Here is a 22062-nt window from a genome sequence, read left to right as displayed (position 1 = left end):
AATAACGCATAACTGGAAGTTAATATCGTCTGATGCAATAAATTTACTTAAATTATGATACAAGGAGGTGTGCGTGGCTATATAATCACAAGATATATTGCTAAGTTCTTCATGGTCGAAGCAACTACCTACTGCAGCTATTGGAGGTTAGACTCGCGTCTGCAGTATTTTATTTTATTACTATTGCTAATTAATTGGAAATTAAGTGAAGTCTAATTAACTTTTTTGAATATACGAATAAATTTCAGAAACTAATAAACTAGCAATATTCAACTAATTTTGCCTTGACAATTAAACTAATCGCTTTTAAACAAGAGAATATATTAGGTTCTTTATGAGGTAGTACCTAATTTCTAAAAAAACACAAAAAAGCGATTGCAGAGAAACTGTTCATGTAAATTTTAGACATATTTAATTGAGTTGAGCCTGAATCAAGCTCAGGATTTAATCTTCCGGATATTTGCTTGTTTTTGAGGTCGGGTGGACGAGCAGGTGATCGGCCATGCGCCAATTGGCGTAGGTAAGAGAGGGAAAGCAGATTTTATTGTTATGGAGCAGCAATGCAGGAAAGTAATTTTTCCTCCTATCCGAGGTAAATTTCGTGCGATGGTCCAGTTAATTAGCGTAATGGGTAATGGGGAACGCGTTTGTGAATTAATCTGGGCCCAGAACGGCTTAATAAAAATTGACAGTCGTATTGGATCCTGTTTGGAGGGTTTTGCTCTCCAGCGGGTATTGTTATTGCAGCGATCAATTTTCTAGTTAATCAGAAGTGTTTGGATTGATTTCGGGATTCGAACACTGAACCCGTTCAGTAACAGTTCCAATTCAGTCCGGTTTAAAACTTCTTGTTCGCTTCGAATTTAATTTCAGAGCATATCAAGTTTGTTTTATGTTATTACCTTATTACTACACTAAATTTCTTTCCTTTATTAATTTAGTTCTACTTGGTTTTATGTTCACTTACAAATTTTATACGCTTGTTTTTCGTTCAATGGACGGTTTTCATCATGGATAGTGCACGTCGAGAGGACGAAATTTTTTCGCACAAAAAGCTTCTGTCCGTTTAAAGCACGGGTAATAATTATTAAATTAATAGCGCTGAAATAGTTTATGAAATTTGTTGAGAAGTTTAAAGTTGAAATTCCATACGCATGCATTTATTCAGAACGCTTTTATGTGAAGTAAGTTAGTTCCTGTGAAAATTTCATTAATTATAGCGACAGACAAGGACGGAGTTAATCGGAAGGGGTTGCAAAGGGGTTTGCGGAAGTAGGGCTAAATATCCCCTCACGCTTTCCATGCCCGCGGGGTATACACCATTCGCGTTTCATTTCATCTCCACCCATCCACTACGGTTTTGCATTAGTTTATTAAATCGGGTATTGTTTTAGAGATGCCATAATGGCCCCATTCCACTATCGGCGACAAAAACTGCTGTCGATTTTGTTTTCAACGTCGCCAATATCCACATTTCCAAAACAAATTAAGTCATTTCGTCGATTCTCCATTGTGTTTGCATAAGTTAATTGCTTGTTCGACTACACAAAGATTGCATCATCCTTTTCCATATCTTCTCAAATCCTCCAAATACCTAATTAAAGCGCCCCATTGACATAATTGCTCCAAGATAAAGAAATCCAAACGAATCAATAAGTCAACTCGCTCGTCCCATATCGTGGTCATAAAATCCTATCTAGGCCGTTTGTCGGCTTTCATCGGCCCGTAATAGGTGATTATAGCAAAAAACTCGATACTAGATGATAAATTACACTCACTCGGGGGAAACACTGTAATTGAACATAAATAATAGAAATCGTCTATTAATGTAAGTGTTTATTCCTCGCTGCATCAACACTAATTTGCCAAAGGCAAGTCGCAGAAATTTGATGCCTCTAGGTCAATTTTCAGGAGACGTATTCATTATTTTAGTTCTTTTAATAATCTTAATCATACATGTCGAAAAATATAATTATTCTTTCCACTCAACTGAAATTTTCTCAACATATGTCGTAACTGTAATTAAGCAATTTTTCATCAAGTACCTCGCGTGAATTGTACATAGATTAATTAGCTTCTACTGTAACAAATTTAAAGTGGTCTTGTATTCTAAACGTAAAGACGTAATGAAACAACTTACAAAACACTTGTATAATGGATCTAGGTGTTTGACTCTTTAATAAGATTTTGTTTGTTTACTGACTATTCGCATAATCACCTACTGAAGTCAGTTTCTTGCAATTTTATTCTGTAAATTAATTTCTGATGTAATATAATCGATAATATAATCGAAAAGTAAATGGGTCCCAAAATGCCTGTCTCACCAAAATCACTGCATAATACAAAGTTTTCATTTTTTTGCTATAGGGCATATTTTGAACAAGAATTTTTTAGCAACTTTTACAATGCTAATATTAACTTATAGTGAGTATGGTTTACAGTAATAATTAATGATAAAGCAACGTTTTAATTTTGAACAGATAAAGTAATGGCTGTGGTAATGGTTATACTTGAAAGGCAAAATAGTAGGGTAGATTAGCACTTCCTGTTCTATCATCACAGGTTTTTGTTTGGCTCACTTTATACCAAGTAACCAAGCAATAGTTGAAACATAATTTCTTATGGATCCAATTAATCAACTCATTGTAAACGAACTGGTTGAAGTAGATGATTTGATGTCTCAGAAAGAAAATCTTCTTGATGAAAACGATTTTCGTGTCTATCTATCTTTACTATAATTAAATATTATGCAAGAATGATCCCTAGGCTATTTATTAATGGTGTAGGAGTTGGAATGTTGATGTTCACACGAAAATTGTGGTACAGTGTGATTGGAGTCTAAATTGTAATTATCGAAACATTATTCTGTTGGATAGCTGAATAGTTAATTCTGTTTTTTCATACGGGAAGGTTGCTTTTTGGGCGAAACTTCTTTGTTAAATGGGCCTTATGATTTGATTAGTTGACGTATTTGCTATAGGAGGGGTTCGTGGGGACACATCCGACTTGGGTGTGTGTGGTTGTGAAATTGCTTCCAGTTACATTGGCTAATAATGGGATAAAAGTAATATCACCAAACGAAGCCAAGGAATCGTTATTTAATGCACCTGGCGGAGTGTTTTTTTATTAAATGGTGGAATAATATCGTCTCAAATAGGTAATGACACGTTTAAGATAGTGATTGTGGTATTACAAAAGGGAATTTGAGATGTTATCTCACTCGCAGGTAAACTCCGGGTCTCTCCTCCTTTTTTTATCCCCTCGTCTAACCTGTGCATCTTTAAGAATCTCCGACTGCGAAACACTACGGTCGTCTTTAAATTACCGAGAAAGGAATGTACGGCTCAAAATATATGACGGCTGTAGATGTGTATCTTTAACTTCTCTGAATTGTAAATTTCTGGGCCTTACATTTACATCTTATAGAATAAACGAACATAATTTTATATTTGTCCGAAATTTTCACGCTTCTTTTGCATCTGAAGCTGTGGGCAAGATTTTGGCGCGGCTGTACTCGCAATTGATTAAACTGAGCCGCTCATGGAACCAACGAATCAACCCTTCTGAGTCCCCCTGCAGAGGAGATGCCTTCAGTCGAAGGGCTGAATTATGGACATATTTGGGGTGTCATAAATATGCGTAAATTGTTTCTCTTTGCAACACGTGAAATTATTCAACGGTGTAATTGAGACATTTCAGATCGCGAAAGCGGGATGAAATTAATCAGAGCCGATTTCACCTCGAGGATAATCAACAAGTAGGCAGAGTCGATTTTTCCAAATCCGGCGTGTGTCGAATGGAGATGTTCGGATAAAAATCTTCACAAAAGCTGGGCGAAGTGCGCTAAAGAGTTTATAAAATATTTGCTATTACAGAGTTCAAACATCTTGACATGTTACCCAAATATTGACATTAGTTCATTATGATTGCCGCTGTTAAAACAACGGTTTCTCTTGTCTACAGATTTTTCTATTGACGTTTTATTGCCGTCACTTTAAACAATTTATTCTTCGGATGGCAACCCACGTACTACACGAATTTCGAAGCATCGTGCCCCTAAGTTGAATTTATTAAGTCTTTTAAAAATTTGCTGATTCATTAATTGTTCGTTAAAGAGAAGTGTTAAGATATAATGGAATAATTTCGAACGTAATGGAGTTAATTATTATAAATTATTTATTAAAAGGGGTCGACAAAAGTTGCTTCATTAAATTTTAATACGGTCTCGAACAACAAAGACAGCACATTTCGCTCTTTGCAACACCACCACATGGTCAGAAGATTGCACCAGCATTGTGGTTACATTTTTCATCGGATGTGCATATATTGGCATAAGGTTGTAATTTACTTGATGGTGCTCCCATATGGGTCAAAAACCACCAACATCCTTTCTATTTTTGCGTTGACTTCCAGTTATTTAATTATAAAATAACTAGGCACATATTTAAACGGCGACTGCCAATAATTAGGCAGTCAAATTTGAGGTTCCCACACAAGGTACGAAGGTGAAAACTTTATAGTTACAACGTAATCGTAAAATACAGTCGGTGAAAGAACAGTTACATTTTTTACATCTTTTCTTGATAATTAAGAGCAAAATAATCAGATTATAATTTTATCATTTTATTGACCATAGAGGACATTCTGTTATGTTAACTACCTACTGTAAAACAATCAATGTTCTGCTACTTTTGAACAAAAGGAGCAGAGATTTGAAAATGCACGTTGTGGTTTTTCGGTCATTGCGAGGACTCCAAGTGCCTTTTTATTATCTTTGACCACAGCTGTAAAAAGCCAAGGCATTGTCCATAAGCAAATTCATTGCGGTAAACAAAAATCGCGTATTTTTGCGTACGCCGTGGAAAATCTTGTTTAAAGTCTTAGTTAATTTAGCCTGACCATAAATAGTAACTCACAAATTATGACTTCGTTGTTGATTACCTCTTCTTAACAAGGTCTTCAATAAAGATAAACAGCCAATTAACAGGTCAGTGCTTAATTAAGTAAAGTTGACAACTCGCGTACTTTCTTTTCCTGAAAGCCAATGATTTATTGGGTCCACACCAAGAAGATTTATGGGGTCTGGAGATAGTGTGGTAATTAGGTGGACTTTAATTGATTTTATCGAGCGTGTGGAACATAATATACGAGAAAGGTAACTTTTACCCTGTAAGAAAATTATGCATTTTATCGGCATAATATTGCTGAATATGTAATTTGAGTCGTCTTGAGGTGCCAGACGATGTGAATAACCCCAATCATTTAGCCTTTGGCGGGCCGGCGCGTTTTGGACCATAATTGTTACATTTATGATGTTAAGTTCTTAAATTATCTCAGGACTTTAACATCTGTGCGAGGTTGTCTCGACCACCAGGTTAACCGCAAGCTTCGTCCTGGGACAAACTTCACCACCGACCGCTTATCGTCTTAACTCTGCGGTCAAAGCCGTCCGCAACTCCCGAATATGTCGTCGAATATTTAAAAGAGTCCGGAACGAAGAACTAGGGCCGTTTTATGTGAAATGGTTACGCTGCCGGTAAACAGTAAAAGAACGGAAGTTGATAAAATAGTAATACTGCCACAAAAAATAAACAAGCGTAGATAAAATTACATAGCCACCTACCGAGATAAATAAGTTAAACACATAAAACTAGTTATTAAGTTTTTATATGGCTGCACTTCTTCCTGTTGAAGAGGGAACGATTGCCTTTTAATCTCTAATGAGGTAATAGGTGAAAATTGCTCGGACCGAGGGAGGCGCACTGTTTTCAACATCTATGGTAAAAAATTCAACTTGGGTACTTTACGACCACGTAATTATACACCTAGATAATGAAAACTAAGTCGTAAAAACGGGGAGTCACAACACTGAGTAAGTTTGTGATAAGGAGTCCTCAAAGACAGCTGACGTCTGGAGACAAGGATTAATGTTAACACTAACTGGTTGCGAATTTCTTTGTCTACTTCAAGTCGTGCTTTGTCAATTTTCAATTTCCAATAATTTATTAATAAGTATAATATTGAAAGTTTTTTTAAACAAGTGATTTTCTGTTTTAAAAATTAGCTGAAATCAGGTGAGTAAATAAATATTAAAAACAATAAGTAAGCAACAAATTAAAATAAGTATATGTTTATTCTATTTTTTTATTCTTTTTATTATGTATCCGTTTTTTGAAATAACATAATTCAGACCTATAGCTTGGTGATTGTGCGGCTCGCTTCGACAAAATCCTGCAAAAGAATTGATATGTGAGCATTTTTAGTTTAATTAGAAATTGTATTTTTTAACGTCGATGGACACCATGGTCTCTGGGTAGTTATTTATTGAAAAATGAATAGTAGCTGACACTTAATATCTCCTACAACTCGCGCAAATTAATATTCTCTGATTTCTGCATTTACGATTATCGTAAAGGTCAGAGGTTTTGTAATCGTGTAGACATGTTTTATTTTTTACGAGTATATTTGAAGATAACATTTCCTTGAAAGTATAGTACAACGGCTAAGCGAAAGTTGTGTGTAACTCGTGTTTGACTAAAATTATGACAAGTTTTAAATTAGAGTTGTTATCTAAACTGGGAGCGAACTGGAATTTAAGTTATTTTTATGTTTCACACATTTAAAATTAGACGGTGCTTTTGAAATTCCTTTTTTTGGGATTGCATAGTATTATTGTATTAGTTTTGGACTGATGCTCCGAAATTAAACTCTTCCGTGTAATGATATAAGAAACGGTGTTGATAGCATCGAAAAGTTTGCTGAAAACCTGTAATTTATATGGTCATTTGAAAGAATAGTGCGACAAGAAAACAAAGGGAACCGCCTGTTAGACACCACCGCTATAATTTACTGTAGATATTATTGTAATATATGTCGGCATATTTCTTTTTAATTAAATTATACGTTCAAGGACTCGGGACGTATAATAAAACAGTGGAAATGCCTCCCATAAACTTAATTAAATTAATGTAAAATTTTATTAAGTGGTTCATAATCTCGCACCTTTCCTTGTTGTATTTTATTATAAATGAATTCCCCCATTTACGAAATGTTGTAATATCGTAAATTCATTCCTGATATGTTTATGGCATTTCTTTCCGCTGTGTGAAGTACCTACGTTAGAAGTGAATCATTTTGAATGTTTATTCGAAGATTTGTAAAAACTACTCTTTTAATAAATTGGTTAATGTAGATTTGCACATTTACAAATCGGGTGGAAGCCATTAGTCATTCGCCTCGTCGGGAATGATGGATGTTTGTAAATTTCATAAAGTTTGTAAACAGTTTAAATAACTATATAAATTATTAATTTTTTCGGAACACTGACATTTTTAGATATGTTTTGCCACTTTTCATTGTCTACTTCCTTCATTATTATTTATAAATATGTTAAGACGCTAATTAAAAGCGATTAAATATATTAAATGGATGTAAAGTAACACTGCCTCCGACTAATCAATGCTTTAGGCATTCTTTAGAGGGCATTGAGGTTTTAATCTTTTTGCTAAAACAATACGTCTTACATTTTTTACGTCTGATAGTTTTTTCAAGTGTAAGAGCCCTTTTTGGTTTGTTAAAGTTCAAAAATAATAATAAGGTGAAAATTTTGAACGCTATAGCCTACCATTCGTTTCATATGTATGATGAATAAGTGTTTATAATTAACACATGTTTTCTTTATCTCCATTTGCAATCCATTGCTACCAGCTTGTGCTTATTATATTCACTCAACCAGCGTAGAAATCGTTTATGTATTAACATTACGTCTAGCCTCAGCAAATCGTTTGACATTCCAAATGCTTCAGAAATATAGTTGATAAAGTTATATTTTGATTAAATTGCTGTTAAATTCATTAGGAGTGTGGTAATTTCTGTTTCTATCCCAGGTGGGTGACTAATTTTCGAGGCAAGTGTGTCTGAAAGAACCCGCTTCATGGAGCAGGTTGTTTTATTAATTTTAAATGTGTTTGCATTTGCGAATAATCTGTATACGTAAATTAATAAGCATTCTATAAATAATTGATTTCACTTTATCTAGAAGCATGTAGTTCGGAGCAAGGTGGAAATTAATTTATTTTTATTATGTGGCAGTATAGTCGAAACTGTAAATTTTGTAATTAAGTCGGAGATGTGCCTATACGCAATATGTAATCACGGTAATAGAGAGCAGACATTCATTAACTTTACAAGTGCGCCTGCTTGTTACGTATAATAGCGGGCGTTCTAGTCTCACAACTTGGAATTATTACTCATTCGAATCGAAACTTTTATTTCTGATTGTGTTATTATCCTTATGGACTTTTTTCCGTCTGTGGGAATTACGAAACGTCGTGCCGGCACGGCCATTTAACTGTGACGACCCCAAATATTCAAGAGATAAATCTCGAAGAAAATCAATTAAAATAAATTAATGTTGAAACAAACAAGTTTCGGTTCAGCGAGCAAACTAGGCAAGTAATGAAATCCTAGAAGAGAGGATTCCAAAAATCAATAAAACCAAATAGGTACCGGCATCATTCACATAGCTACAACTTAATTAAACCGCACAACGGTCTGGTGTATGTATTTAAATTTTATTAAAGGCAATTAAACTATAACGTTTTCAATTTCATCAAGCAATAAAACTGAAAATTGTGACTGATGTATGGAATTAACCGCAATCCCCACCGAACATAATTGCTCCCCCTCAACTTCTTCAATTTAAATTCTTCACTCTAGGGACACTCAAACTTTCGCAATCATCCTTTCGCTTGCCCAATTTTTAATCACGAAGATGGTCACCACCTCAATCCCGGCCAACTTCTTATTTAATAATCGGAACAAGATGCTTAAAATAGTTTCACTGTAGGTGCTTTGCCTCATTTCGGTTTTCATTACAGAACTTGTTACGATCTCGCTACGGGATGAAACCATCACTGCACTTACCCACATTATAAATGGGATAGGTATAAATGTCTGCTTGATTTTATTTGTTTTAAATGGCGGTTTCGAGCTAAATAGGTTTGTTATAATTTCATCTATGTATGTATTTCTGAAGAATTTCAAATTACCCCTTTAAATTGAATTGGTCTTTAAAGTACAGACATCTCCGTATATTTATCTATTGTTTCACTACTGGAACTTGGATTAGATGAAAAAACATTGTCTGAATTTGAGAAGTTATAAAAAAAAAGTGACATACTTGAAAAAGCGGAATAAAACGCACCAGGTGATCATTTAGGTTTTTCCAAAAAGACAAACCAAGTGGAACAGAAAACCAAAACGTACTTTTAGCAAATAAATAATTGCAAATTTAGTTATGGTTAGATAATTTCTTGGAAGGGGGTTATTTGATAATGAAGGAAAAATTACGAATAGAAAATAATTTTAATTAATCATTAGTGTGACACTTGTATGTATTTATATTTTTTACTTTTCTTAAATAAATTTTATCTTAAACACATTCTTGGTATTTTCTATTTTTTTTTATTTAATTACTAAAAAAGTAAATAAGCATAAACCCCGTTTTGTAATGAAGGTTGAAGCGTAGGTAATGTATTACGAATCTCACTTTGCGGTTTTGATTACCTTCAAAAATCAGGCGCACGTAGTTCTTTGCTATTTGTGGGCTTCTAAAAGCACTATTTATCTTTTTACCAAACTACACGTATATCTGTTTCAATGCATCGTGTCTACTTTATTGCACTTTCGAACATTGCCGGTAATTTTCTCTTGGAAATTGTTTATCAAATTGGAATTTATTCTGTAGGAGTTGCTATCGTCCAAGTGTCAAATTGTTGAAAATGTTACAACAAGGAGTGAGATTTACCATATGCCGAAGTGGACCACTTAAGTGCGTTCTTAAGTCGCTAATAACATCCTTAAGTCGAACGCATCTTTGTATTATTTAGTAGGTAGTGGGCAATCTGAAGATAACGTGACGATAATAATAATTGACGTTGAGTGAAAAATCGTTTATTATGGCCGAAGTTGGCAAAAAGCACGCCATCACATCCCAATTAGGCAGATAATTTTTCGAACCGCAACCGATTAGCATTGCTTTTAATAAAATATATCCATAAACACACATTCTACATTAGTGGAGAGCGAGGCAACACCGCCGGCTGGCTGACACTATCGCCGCATCTACAATATGCATTACCGAGCCTGGGAGGAAATACACTTGCAGTGAACTTGTTGGAGATCCCAGATAGGCGCTCCGAAATGACACTATCATGTAGTTTTTTCTAACGTTATGGCCAATTAATTTCGCCCTACACGTAATTACTGCCAAGATATATTTAATTGCCCTATCGGCCTTGTCGCATCCGAGGCTTCGGGTATCGCCTCCAGGTGGACATCTCCTCGCCGAGGAGACCACAGGTCACCGGCCGATGCCCGTTTATTAAACTTGCGAAATATAGTCATTTTATTTTATTACTATTAAAAAATTAATGAGATAGTTTTATTGAGAGTGACGGGTTGACAGGTATTATGCTATACACTTGACGATGTATAATTATGACACTGGTGTTTAATTGTTAGTAAAAGTGGGAAATTTTAATTAAATTAATTGCTTTATTGTTGAAGGTGATTGCTGGTGTTACATGTTTTTTTCATGATAATGACATAACTAAGTTGTGCATGTAAGACTCAAGCTAATCAATTTACTGTACCTACCTAACATACAGGGGCCCCTAAACGATAGAACAAATTTTTCAAGACCTTATGTGTAACGAAGTACTTACACGTGTTGTTTATCACTGTATATATTCGTATAACAGAAAAAAAAGGACATTAATACATTCTATATACATTATTATTATTATATTATATATTATATATTATATATTATATATTATATATTATATATTATATATTATATATTATATATTATATATTATACTAGATGGTAATGATCTTATATTTAATTGTAAAAGACCTAGTCTAATCTATTGTTCTCATTTTAGAAGTAACCCAATTAAAAAAAATGTTTTTTTTTATTATGGCATTTTTTAATGATTACATTTTGTGCACATTTAATTGAACATAAGATTATTTAGGTACAGTTATTTTTTTTTTCTAATATTGGTTCTGAAAGTGAATAAATTTTATGAAAGTGTAAAGTAACAAGTAATGTAACAAATACGAGAACTAGAACATAGATACTTTTGTATAGCTAACAGTTGGTGTTCTCTTACTTATACGGTAGTAGTGTTAATAAATAATAATACTTGTAATTTTTTATTTTTTACAATAATTGAAAGTCTTTTTGTGCTTGAGGGAAGGTGGCTCTATAGTGTGCTGACATTGGTAATAATGAAATTATCATACAGACGCAACCTTATTGATATATGTGTATGAAATTCTTCGTGAAACTATCCAGAACGTAATTAAGCTCATTTAATTAAACTGACAGCGTATCCCCATAAATTGAAGTTTCGTGTATAGCAACATGACTATAATGATATAGAAACATTCCTAGCTCGACTGCCGTATCGAAACTTTTAATCTCTTCACTAAGTGCAAAACTTTTAAGGCTTTTTATAATATAGACACTGTTTTATAGCTAAATCAATTTTGCGCATGAATGGGCTTCGATTGAAATTTTAAATGTTTCCCATGCTTCTGAAGTAAAATTTAAATTATTTCATCTTGTAGCAACCGCATTGTTGTTATTTTTCGACGACTTCCAGAGCAGCTCCCAAATTCCGCCGTTTAATTATTTATATTTATTAGCAACAAGTGGACGTGCTCTGGGGCAAATATAACATAAACAGGTTTATATGTGGAATAATCGTATATGAGAGAACAATCTCTAAAGTTGTATGCTGAAGTATTACAAAGGAATAACAATGAATTGACGTGTAGTAAATAATTTATTTATGAAATTGACTTTAATAATCGTAAAATGCAAAACCAATAACGGGTTGTGGGAACCTGCAATTTGCTTCGTAACACCCTGTACTAAAGCTACCAAGCTACTACAAGTTATTTCTTTACATGGTAATGTATACACCCATCATAAATACATCACACTGTTGCAAATGTTTTAACTTATTTAATTTGTTTTCAGAATCGGATTCTTAGAACGACTCCAGCCAGATGCAAACAAGGTAAGAATTTTTTTTCTATTAGGTACTACGTTTTCACCGTGTGAAGTTGTATAGATTTCATGAACACATTTTATCGAAATGTAATTGTGTAATAATAAATTTGTTAGCGCCATTACTCCATTAGCATTAATTTAACTAATTTGTTTATAAACAGTTTAATTGATATTAGCGTATACATGATTGTGATTTTGGTGGGTTGCAGAAAATCGATCTCTACAGCAGAATAGTGATAAAACATTACCAAAATATGTCTGTACGTATTATCTTTCTTCTTCAAATTTATATTTTTTCATTCTGCTAAGATTGTTAAGAAATATACACGTGGAAGAAGTCTTTTAACTTAATAGCATCTGTGATTGTTACTATTTTATGAAAATCTAAATCTGTTTTGGGAATATTTGCAGAAGGTGTCAAATTAAGAAATTTATATAAATGTCACTCCTAGCAAGTGATTTATCTAATGGAGTGTGCCGATGTGCAATATGTATTTTGTCGGAATTGTATCAACCAAAAGTCGTAAAATCGACTCCATTCCCTACGTATATTGCTTGTATAATTGTGAATAAATCATAACTTTTACGAGGCCACTTATTGGTTTTCCTCGTAAATGTTATTGGTGTGTTTACCTTCATTAGAATATGAATGTTTCGCTACATGGAAATGTTTTGTTATGGAAATTGATAGAGAAAATTGCGTGGCCATCTGTTACTCACACGGGCCTCAGCAACTACATTTACTTCAATTACAATTAAACAAATTAAATAGCTTTCTAACCAATCTTACAGGTGTAAGGAACTAGATGTGGAACTAGGCGTATTAGTGGGAATTATTCCATATTTTTCATATTTTTCTGAATTTGTTACATCTTTATATTTAGTCACCTTCCGATTATGAAATGACAGTAAGAAAAAAAACACCATAGAAGATTTAAGAAGACATGTTTAACAAACATAAACACCCGCAGTTTTTATGATGGTGGTCGCCAATTCAAATATTTATCGTTTTCTTGTAGGTTATTCTAGTTTTATTTAGTCTTTTTGTTTATTTTATTGAAGATATTTGTGGAACATGTCATAAATTAATGACTCGTCTGCCTCGTGCGTTTTATTTTGTCAATTTTTATCATTAGGTACCACCTAAAAGCAGATGTTTCTCTGGAAGGTTACTAAATTTATCGCGCAATTTCTTTTTTTTTTGTTAATAATCAAAATTATGGTGTTGTTCAATTAGCGTACAACAAGCGATGTTTGTTGGGATATTTGCATTTATCAATATAATTGTATGATAAAACGTAAATTAAATGCTGATTAGTTCTGAAGTGCTGTCATTGTCAAACAAATAGCACCTAGAATAACAATGTTCAAGTGTCAACAAATAAATGCCATATCAGATACTTATAGTATTTGCTGTTTCAAAACTATAAAAACGCCAACGTGTCATTTTACCGAATTCTTTTTTTAAATAAGACTGATAAAATTGTAAAATAGTTATTAATGAGTAGATCTCTTATTGAAAGTGTAAATTACATTAGCTATTATTTTTTTGAAGTGTAGGAATAATTTATAAATCCTAATTTTGAATGAAAATGCGATGTTGTCGTTTTTATAGTTTTGAACAGCTAACAGACATCATAATATTATTTTGGCTGAATTTCAGGGAAAAAGAAAAATGGGGAAGTCAAAATTTTTTATTGTTTGGTTTGGTTATCTTGTTAGGTAGTTTTAACATTTTAGCATTCGTTGTTTCCAATAAAGTCTGGAAGGAACTAGAAAAAATGTGAAGTTCTAAAATAAGACATTTGATCACTGCTGTAAAAGGGGATCGTCACCCAAGAAAAAACTACTTACAGTGAATAGTTATTTCATTTATTTTTCTCCCATACCTGACAATACCGCTACCTGTAGATGCGGTTAATTAATGATCTGCCCACTTTAATTAAAAACGGACACACTTCAGTCATAATTAATGCGGCGGCAATAAAATATCAACCTGCCGTCAAGTGAGAAAGCCATCCTTTCAAAAGTAAACAAGCAGGAGAATTCGAGAACATGGCGGTTTGTAAAACAATCAATTTTCGACTGGTCGTAATTAGAAATCGATTAAATGATAATAATTTGCGATAAGTAGTCGAATCGGATGGAAATTCTAATTAAAGCGCCATTGCATCCACACCTAGCGGACCACTCTCATGCATGTTTAATCATGAACGGCAAAAACTTTAATTTGAGCTGTAATCAATTTGCTCAAGACAACAGAACGCAATCAGGGCGCACTGATGGCTCTCCGGTGGCGGCGGGGCCGCCGCCCCCTATTAAGGGCAGAACGGCAACTGACGGTAATTGTGGTCGACGTGTATGCTAAAACCTCGTCTAGTCTCTGCATAGTCAAATTTCCGAGTTCGACTAACGATCATTTTGACGCTATAGGCAATTATACCACCGAAAAATTGCTACGAGTGCTAAATTTTAAACACCTTGTTCTATTACAATAAATTATATTGAAATTGATTCTACAATATTGGATATTGGCCACAGCCAGTACAGTACGTTAGGTTGTAGTGCATCCATCCAATCTAATGCAAGTCCGATGGTGAGTATCAATCTAGTTTTTGACAGTCACGTCACGTTACGTTTGAAATAACTATTCAATATTTTACAGACGCCCAATATCATCTTCCTGTAGCGAAATTTACAGAACAAGTGGAACAAGTGAAAATTCATATTGTCAAACTGACACGTAGCTGACCGCGAATATATTACACTGATACCGCGCGATTTATCACTCAGAAGCAAAGTGCATTTTTATTCCCATCAAATATACTGCATTGAAACATGAAATAATAGTTATTTACGTAATGTATCCGAAAAGAAAAGGTTTATTGGACGAGTAAGCAATTGCATCATTAGCTCACTTGACAGACGTGGTAAATTAAGAGAAAATAGTTTGAACAGATTTTGATAAGTTAAACTAAACTAAAACAAACAACAAAAATAGAAAGTAGAAAAAATAGTATATTACACTCGTTCTATAAGACTTAACTGTGGCACTCAATTCTCTCACTCCTTCGTCGTGCTCCAAAACTATTCGTAACACACCAGAACGTCTTATAAAACACGTATAATAATATGCTATATTTGAAATTTACTGTACCTACTAGTTATTTAAATTCACTGGTTGCAAAAAAAACAGGAGTTTTATTATTATAAGTAGTTCTCGAGATTTTTCCTTTTGTGAGTATTTTATTATATTTGGATAAACTTGGATAATTAATCTTGTGATTAGTAAAAGGATGTAATTGTAGGATATAATTAGTTGTTTGCGTGATTTTTTCACGTAATCCTTTCGAAACGAAATGCACCAAATCTTCGTCTTTCATTTATTTTGTTCGCTTACTTTCAATTTTTAACAGTAAATTTTCGATTGAGTATATTTTGAGGGTAAAGTGATCATATTTGCAACCAATATAAGGGATTTGCATCATAAGTAAGTTACAAACATGCTTATAGAAGCGTATAGCTTTGCAAGCGTTATGGGGAAGCACTCGGAAGTGAAAGGAGTGAGAGGAATTTAAAATTGAAATATACCTACCTATGATAGATATCAAGATCTTTAGCTTTCTTTCTTCGGACGGAAAACTGTTTTAAACGTTACGAGAGTTTTGGGAACAATAAACTTTAAATGAACAATTGATTGAGAAGACTTTTCCAAGACTTAGCTCAGTGCAGGCGATTTTCAAGGATACGTGTTTGTAAGCAGCTTCGTGTCTGCTGGTAATTGCAGGAAAGTCGTCCAAATATTCAGTTTTTTCCCAGCTTTGATTCGATTCGTTAATAAGCGTTTTGAGTGCGTGAAGGAAATGAGTCAGCTCGAACTTTTTCAGGAATTAATTCCTGCCACCTCACCTGAAGGTGTGGGTACATGAAACATGACATTCAATTACGGCATGATATAAAATCAACATGTAGTGAACTTAAACTATGTGGTAATTTCCCTGTATCAGTATCCACAATTAGCCTCCGCATTCGAATAAATATTAAAAGTCAATCTGTCGCGCTGTCAATTTACAAAGTTGCAATCAATTTTCGTGATTCATTACACATTTTCACGTTTACGGATAGCGTACACCATATTATGTCACGCTAATGCTCCATATTTAATTTATCCAAAACATTTGCATAGCGCAGCGTCCGATGACAAGCACTGGGGCGGCGAAGGGGGCGATCAGACCGGGGCTCTAATTTAACTCGTGTCGAATCGCTTAAAATAAATCATCCAAAGATAATGATGGTGGTCAATTTAGTCCCCTAACTAATTGCCAATATGTGATTATAACGAACGTAGCGTTGGTGCGCATATATCATCGCTCGCGCTAGCTGCATTCCTCGCTCATTATTACCGGGATTGATTTATGTGGAAAGTCGCTTAATTAGGATATTAAAAATAATAATTGCCTGAGAGCGGCTTGCTTCGCTTGCGACTAAAGTGTTGCCCGTCTTGTTGTTCCTCTTGTCAGGACGGCGGGACCATCATTCTCTAAAATAGAACCATTACCTACATGCTCTCCTCTGATACATGTGGACACTGATTTCTCCCATACTGAAGGAGGAACAACGCATAAGAACACAACATACCCTGATTTTTTTAATTTCAAACTCGCCAGTACTCGTAAATTTCTGTCTAAGTACTTACTATGACAGAAGATATTAAAATCTCTGAAACTAGGTATCCATCAAAATTGTTAAGTTAATGTAGGCATAGTTAACTGGTACTAAAATGCATATTTTTATTTTTCAGATTTTAAATTTTTAAAGTTGGTGTTAAAAAATTACTTGAAATTACCTAATTCATACCTAAATATCTTTTTAGGTAAAAAGCTATTTGTCTTTTAGGTAATTGATACCTAAATATTTTGATCTTTTGTCCATATGTGTGAATTATCACGAGTAGTACGTGCTTGTACTCTCATAAATATGAGTCGATGGAGTAACAGTCAGAGCCAGTTGATTAAAAGAAACGGATTGGTAAAAGTGTTGATTGATGCCCAATTATAAGCCGTCAGGATGCGGTAAACAGGGTTAGATACGAACAAGTAATAAAACTTTCCAATGCCTGAAGTTGCGAGTAACGGGTCACGTTATTAAATGAAATTGTAATTAAGGATAATAAGTAACCGTTCAGCTGAAACTTTGGTGTGGTTGCAGTCGATTGTTTCTATCGTTAACATTTTGACTTGCAGTGACACAAAGTTAATGAAGATTATTTGCGGCCTGTTCGAACACTAATGAGATACTAAACTTGTACAAAATATTGCAGATTTTGTTCTGCATGAATTGACTTTAATTAACGGTCATTACAGACCTAAACTGCTGCATTCTCTGCTACGTTCAGCACACATATATCCAGTAAAGTAACCGTAAGCTCACCTACGCAGTGATCGATCCGATCCTCTCGTTTTAACGATGCAATTTGCAGATCACTGTACGCGTCCGCCTATAACGTTTTACTGCACATGATAAATAAATTTATATCACAATTTGTCAATTTTTCCTACCAAAACCACTTTGAGATCAAACAACTAACACATTTTTCAGTCGGATCGTTTCGCCAAGAAGGCGTTAATTGCACATCGGTGACTAATTTGTTTGCGTCCTGAAATCGTTTTAAAATAGGATGATAATGGGTCGGTCGGACGTAAAACCATCCGTTCGAAATTGCACGCCGCCATATAAACACACATTAATAATACGAAGGGTGTATTAGTAAAAATAAAACAAGATAGGTAATTAAAGATCGTAAACTATCTTGTTATAGGATGGTGTCTGTTGTTATAATGCCCGAATTAAAAGATTGGGATCAGTTTGCTCCGTGATATTAATTTGAAATTAAATAGGTTTGACCTGATCCATATGGGACCTTGTGCATCACTAAAATTAATTGCTCTGGTACCAGATTACATTCTTCAGTAAAATCTTTTTTACGAGATTGAATCGATTCTGTGGAACCATATTTAGTGTGGCAGAAAACCTGATTTTATGATCAAATCAAGTAACAAAAAATTATATTGTAGGTTCGCGGTAATTGGTAAAATTACGAGTTCTCGAAATGCTTTTTGAACACATGTAGGTGTATATTTTTTTCACCGAAAACTGTATGCAAATTACTTTACACTGTACTAGCAGGCCAGGCAAAAAGTTAGCCTCATTATTTTAATTACAAATGTTTATTAATGAACGTAGGTGCAGTAATTGGAACGTACTTTTTAGTTATTATACGCTTGTTATTCTAACAGAATTATCCCAAAATTCAATTGTTCTTTAGGCTTGTCGAAAAATGCAACTTATTGTTACATACCAAATTTTTTTATAAAAAATTTGAAGAAAGTTTCTGTTTTGTCGAAATAAATAATCATTGCTTTTTACAACAAGAAAAATTACGGGACTTGGAATCGAACAAAAGTAAATCTGGAATGCGTTATATTCAAAACCAGCGGAGCATTTTATTTCACGGAATGCAAAACAATTTCGTTATGAATTATTATTATTATCCAGAGCAGTTAACTTGGGAACAGGCAATACATTGCACTCAGTGCCATAATTACATCTATCAAATCAACGCCAACATTGCGATTGTTGTTGTGGGGCAACAACACACTTCTACTTGGATGAAATTCATTATTTCCATTTTTCCACCTAAATGAAATCGCTGCGTACCTGTCTTCTTATAATGTATTACCTGTTGTCGCATAACCTACAATTATTGTATTATGATGCTCACTCTTCCAGGCAATAATAATTAGAGCCTTGCTGATGGTATCATACACGGGCCACAGAAACGCTTAATGCATTGTTAAATGGAAAACGTTATGTATATTTTATAGAGGGGAATTTACTCGATAAAATTATTATTTTTCTAATTAGCAATTCAAAACTCGTGGAAGAAAACTGGAGTTCTCATTTCTATAAGGAATATTTTTCTTCTAATGTTAATATACAGTGTCTAAGTTTAGTGATTTTTTTTATTAAAAATTTGTAGTGTCCTAAGTTTGTTGTCAATTGTATCACTTATTTTTATTACCCTGTAAACAAATAACCAATAAAAATTATTTATTATTGTTATATCAATTGTTATCAATACGAGGTCTGACAATTAAATACCACACTAAAAATCATAAAAAAAATATTGAAAAAAATTAAAATTGTTTGAGACGTTTCACTTTATTTGCTTCTGTTACTCTTTAATTATTAATCAATGCCCCCCCTATTTATATCGTAAATTAAGATATCGTACCTATATTTACAATTTAAACCTGGGACACAAATCATCATATCATCAAATCATCATATATCATATCGAACATCAATATTTTACCGGGGTTTTGTTTATAATATCTACTTATTCTACAATGAAGTTCCTCTGACATTAAACAATTCTAAAATCAGAAGTTTTAAACACAAATACAAAATGTTTCTTACATAAAGATTTTGTTTTATGTGTTTTTTTCTCTCTATATAATTTTGTTAAATAGAATTATATTTTTTATAGAATATTATATTTTTATTTTTCTGTAATCACATAGTTTCTTTTTATTTTTTGTTATTTCTCATTTATTTTCTGTGCCAAAACCTTGACCAGCTTTGCTGCTTTTTAGTCCAATTTGTAATAGAAACAACTTTTAAAAAATTTTAATTTTGTTATTGTATTTTTTTCTTGTCGTAACTATTTTTATTGTAACTGTTTTACTGCCACAAATAAGTTATTACTATTGACTTAAGTCAAAGGGTGTCAAATCTGGCCAACACGGCGGATATTATCTGCTATTACAATAGTGCAGCTTTTGATCAAAAACGGCCTCTAGATATGGATTCTTAGCAATCCGGAAGTTTTAACCTTAAAGGAGAGATAAATATGTATAGAAGTAAAATTGTTTTGTAATAAAAAAAAATAACGTGTAAATTGAGTTAGCTTCCATATCTCCCTTGAAGGGGGTTTAATTTTTTTCTAAGGGTCAGTACGATTTTTGAGTAAATGTAAATGTTCGTTGCAAGCGGCAACTTTTTATGGACTTTAGGAACGGGGAAAATGGACCGTTTGCAAGGTACTGATATACTGCCAAAAATCATTTTCTGAAGAGAAATTTTACTGCTTTTCTAGTGGCAGTGAAGATGAGAGGCACTGTCATTTCAAATTCACACATTTTTTTGGTGTTCACAACCCAAAACCTGCTTGTCTTATGGTTTAAGTTATTACATAAGTGCCAAAAATATTTTTTAATTTACTTTTCCACAAGACTAGGTAACACGTTATTAGAATGAAAAACCTCTTTCTTGTTGTGTATCGTAAAGGTCTGACTTGAGTATTGGTCACGAAATTTTTTATTCAAATAAGAATATAGAGTCTAGAAAAGAATATACAGGTGTTCATTTGAAGAAAGAAGTCGCTGACAATCGATTTTAGTCGATGCAGATTTGACAACTATAGAATAAAGCACAAAATGACTTTCAAAACTTCCAAAGTAAGGTCAGTATCCTTCGACGCTGTGTAAAGAGGAAATAGTGTAATGCGTTAGATGAAAATGATAGATGCACCCTTGTGGCTATCTCAAGGGCACACACTCGATACGGACACACTATAATTTCTCTATAATAGTCCCCCTTCGAAATTAAATAATAATTTCTATATCGTTGACCAAACATTAAGCAATTGCCGAAGCAGCATCCATAATGGGGATAGCAGTGCGTCGCGAAACGGTATTGTGCCGCCTGCCGGTGGAATGCCAAGAATAGGGGAACTCTAATATATTTCACCGGCAATGAGTCTGATGGCAGCTTATGACTCCGGTCGTGGCAACGAAGGCAGGGAGGAGGATAGGGAATCCCGCACCGGGCCACCGATCAGCCGACCGAACATCCGGCCGCTCGCACTCATTGTTCTCTCCGGCTGTGATTGTCGAGGCCCCCCCTCGTACGCCGTTTTCAACGCCGCACCGACGTCAACACTCGTGAATAACGGCTATCATTGTTGCTCGAGATCCCTCAAAAACCTACATATTGAGGGATTACTTATTGCAACTTAACTGTTGTAAATATACGCTGAGAGCATCGATGGGACCCAGCAGATCGGCGGAAGCAGCAGGGGCTATAACTGGCGATTAATGAGTCGTTAACTTGATGGGGCATTCAAACTAGAATTGGGGAATATTTTACGGTTACGAATATGCTGACTGCAGACTGGGTTAAAAATATTACTATATATTTTAAAAAATAAACTGGTGGAGATAATATTATAAACAAGAAATTACTTTTAAGAGAAAATATTACAATCACCATAAACAACTGACGAGATCGAAGGGGGAGGTAGTGTAAATAGACATAGTGTGAAATTGGATGCTAAATCAAAACCGGTAATTTCCTGAAATTGCTTTGACAAAGAAGGTATGCCGAGCGTTTGATCGAATTTTGAGGTATGGCACATTTGGTACAGGGGATAAAGGCGCTATGTCAAGTTCCAAGGAAGAATTGCCAACTTGTGGTTTGAACGATTTTATCATTATGAAGTTACGTCGAAAGAAAAGAGTTTTTGCAACAATGGGGAAGTGTTTTGTCAATTGAGTTCGTCAAGATAACATTGTCTGCTTCCCCTAAGATCAAACCATGCTGTCAAGATACTGTTGATACTGCATTTATAGTAACAAACAAATTGCAAAATTAAAACAAATAGCTTAGGCTTCGAGCTTCAGATTTTAGAATTTTAGAGAGAGACGTGCTGATGATCTGTGTCTTGAATGACAGTAATGTACAAATTGACCTGTTGTATTAATTTTATTAAGTTACAGGTATATCGTACTTTTCTAAAGTTTATTCAATTAGCAATAAGGGGACAGCGACGGTCCTTCTTTTGAAGGACCTAGAAACTGTACCTAGAAGACATATTGATAAAAGTTTCAATAAAAAAATGATTATTCGATTGT

The 22062-nt window shown here is 34.0% G+C and overlaps 1 protein-coding gene across 3 annotated transcripts in view; it reads left to right on the top strand.

Annotated features, from left to right (window-relative positions):
* Window positions 1-22062, top strand: part of LOC661046 (uncharacterized protein) — a 110020-nt gene that overhangs the window by 10639 nt on the left and 77319 nt on the right. For all 3 annotated transcript variants that reach the window (XM_064356670.1, XM_015980005.2, XM_064356669.1), the window contains exon 2: window positions 12056-12095. The gene's annotated coding sequence lies outside the window, so the exon portion shown is untranslated. The remainder of the gene's footprint in view (window positions 1-12055; window positions 12096-22062) is intronic.

This window comes from Tribolium castaneum, chromosome 5 (genome assembly GCF_031307605.1).
Source record: "Tribolium castaneum strain GA2 chromosome 5, icTriCast1.1, whole genome shotgun sequence".
NCBI lineage: Eukaryota > Metazoa > Arthropoda > Insecta > Coleoptera > Tenebrionidae > Tribolium > Tribolium castaneum.
Note: the sequence above shows the minus strand (reverse complement) of the source record. Positions and strands in the feature narration are given on the sequence as shown.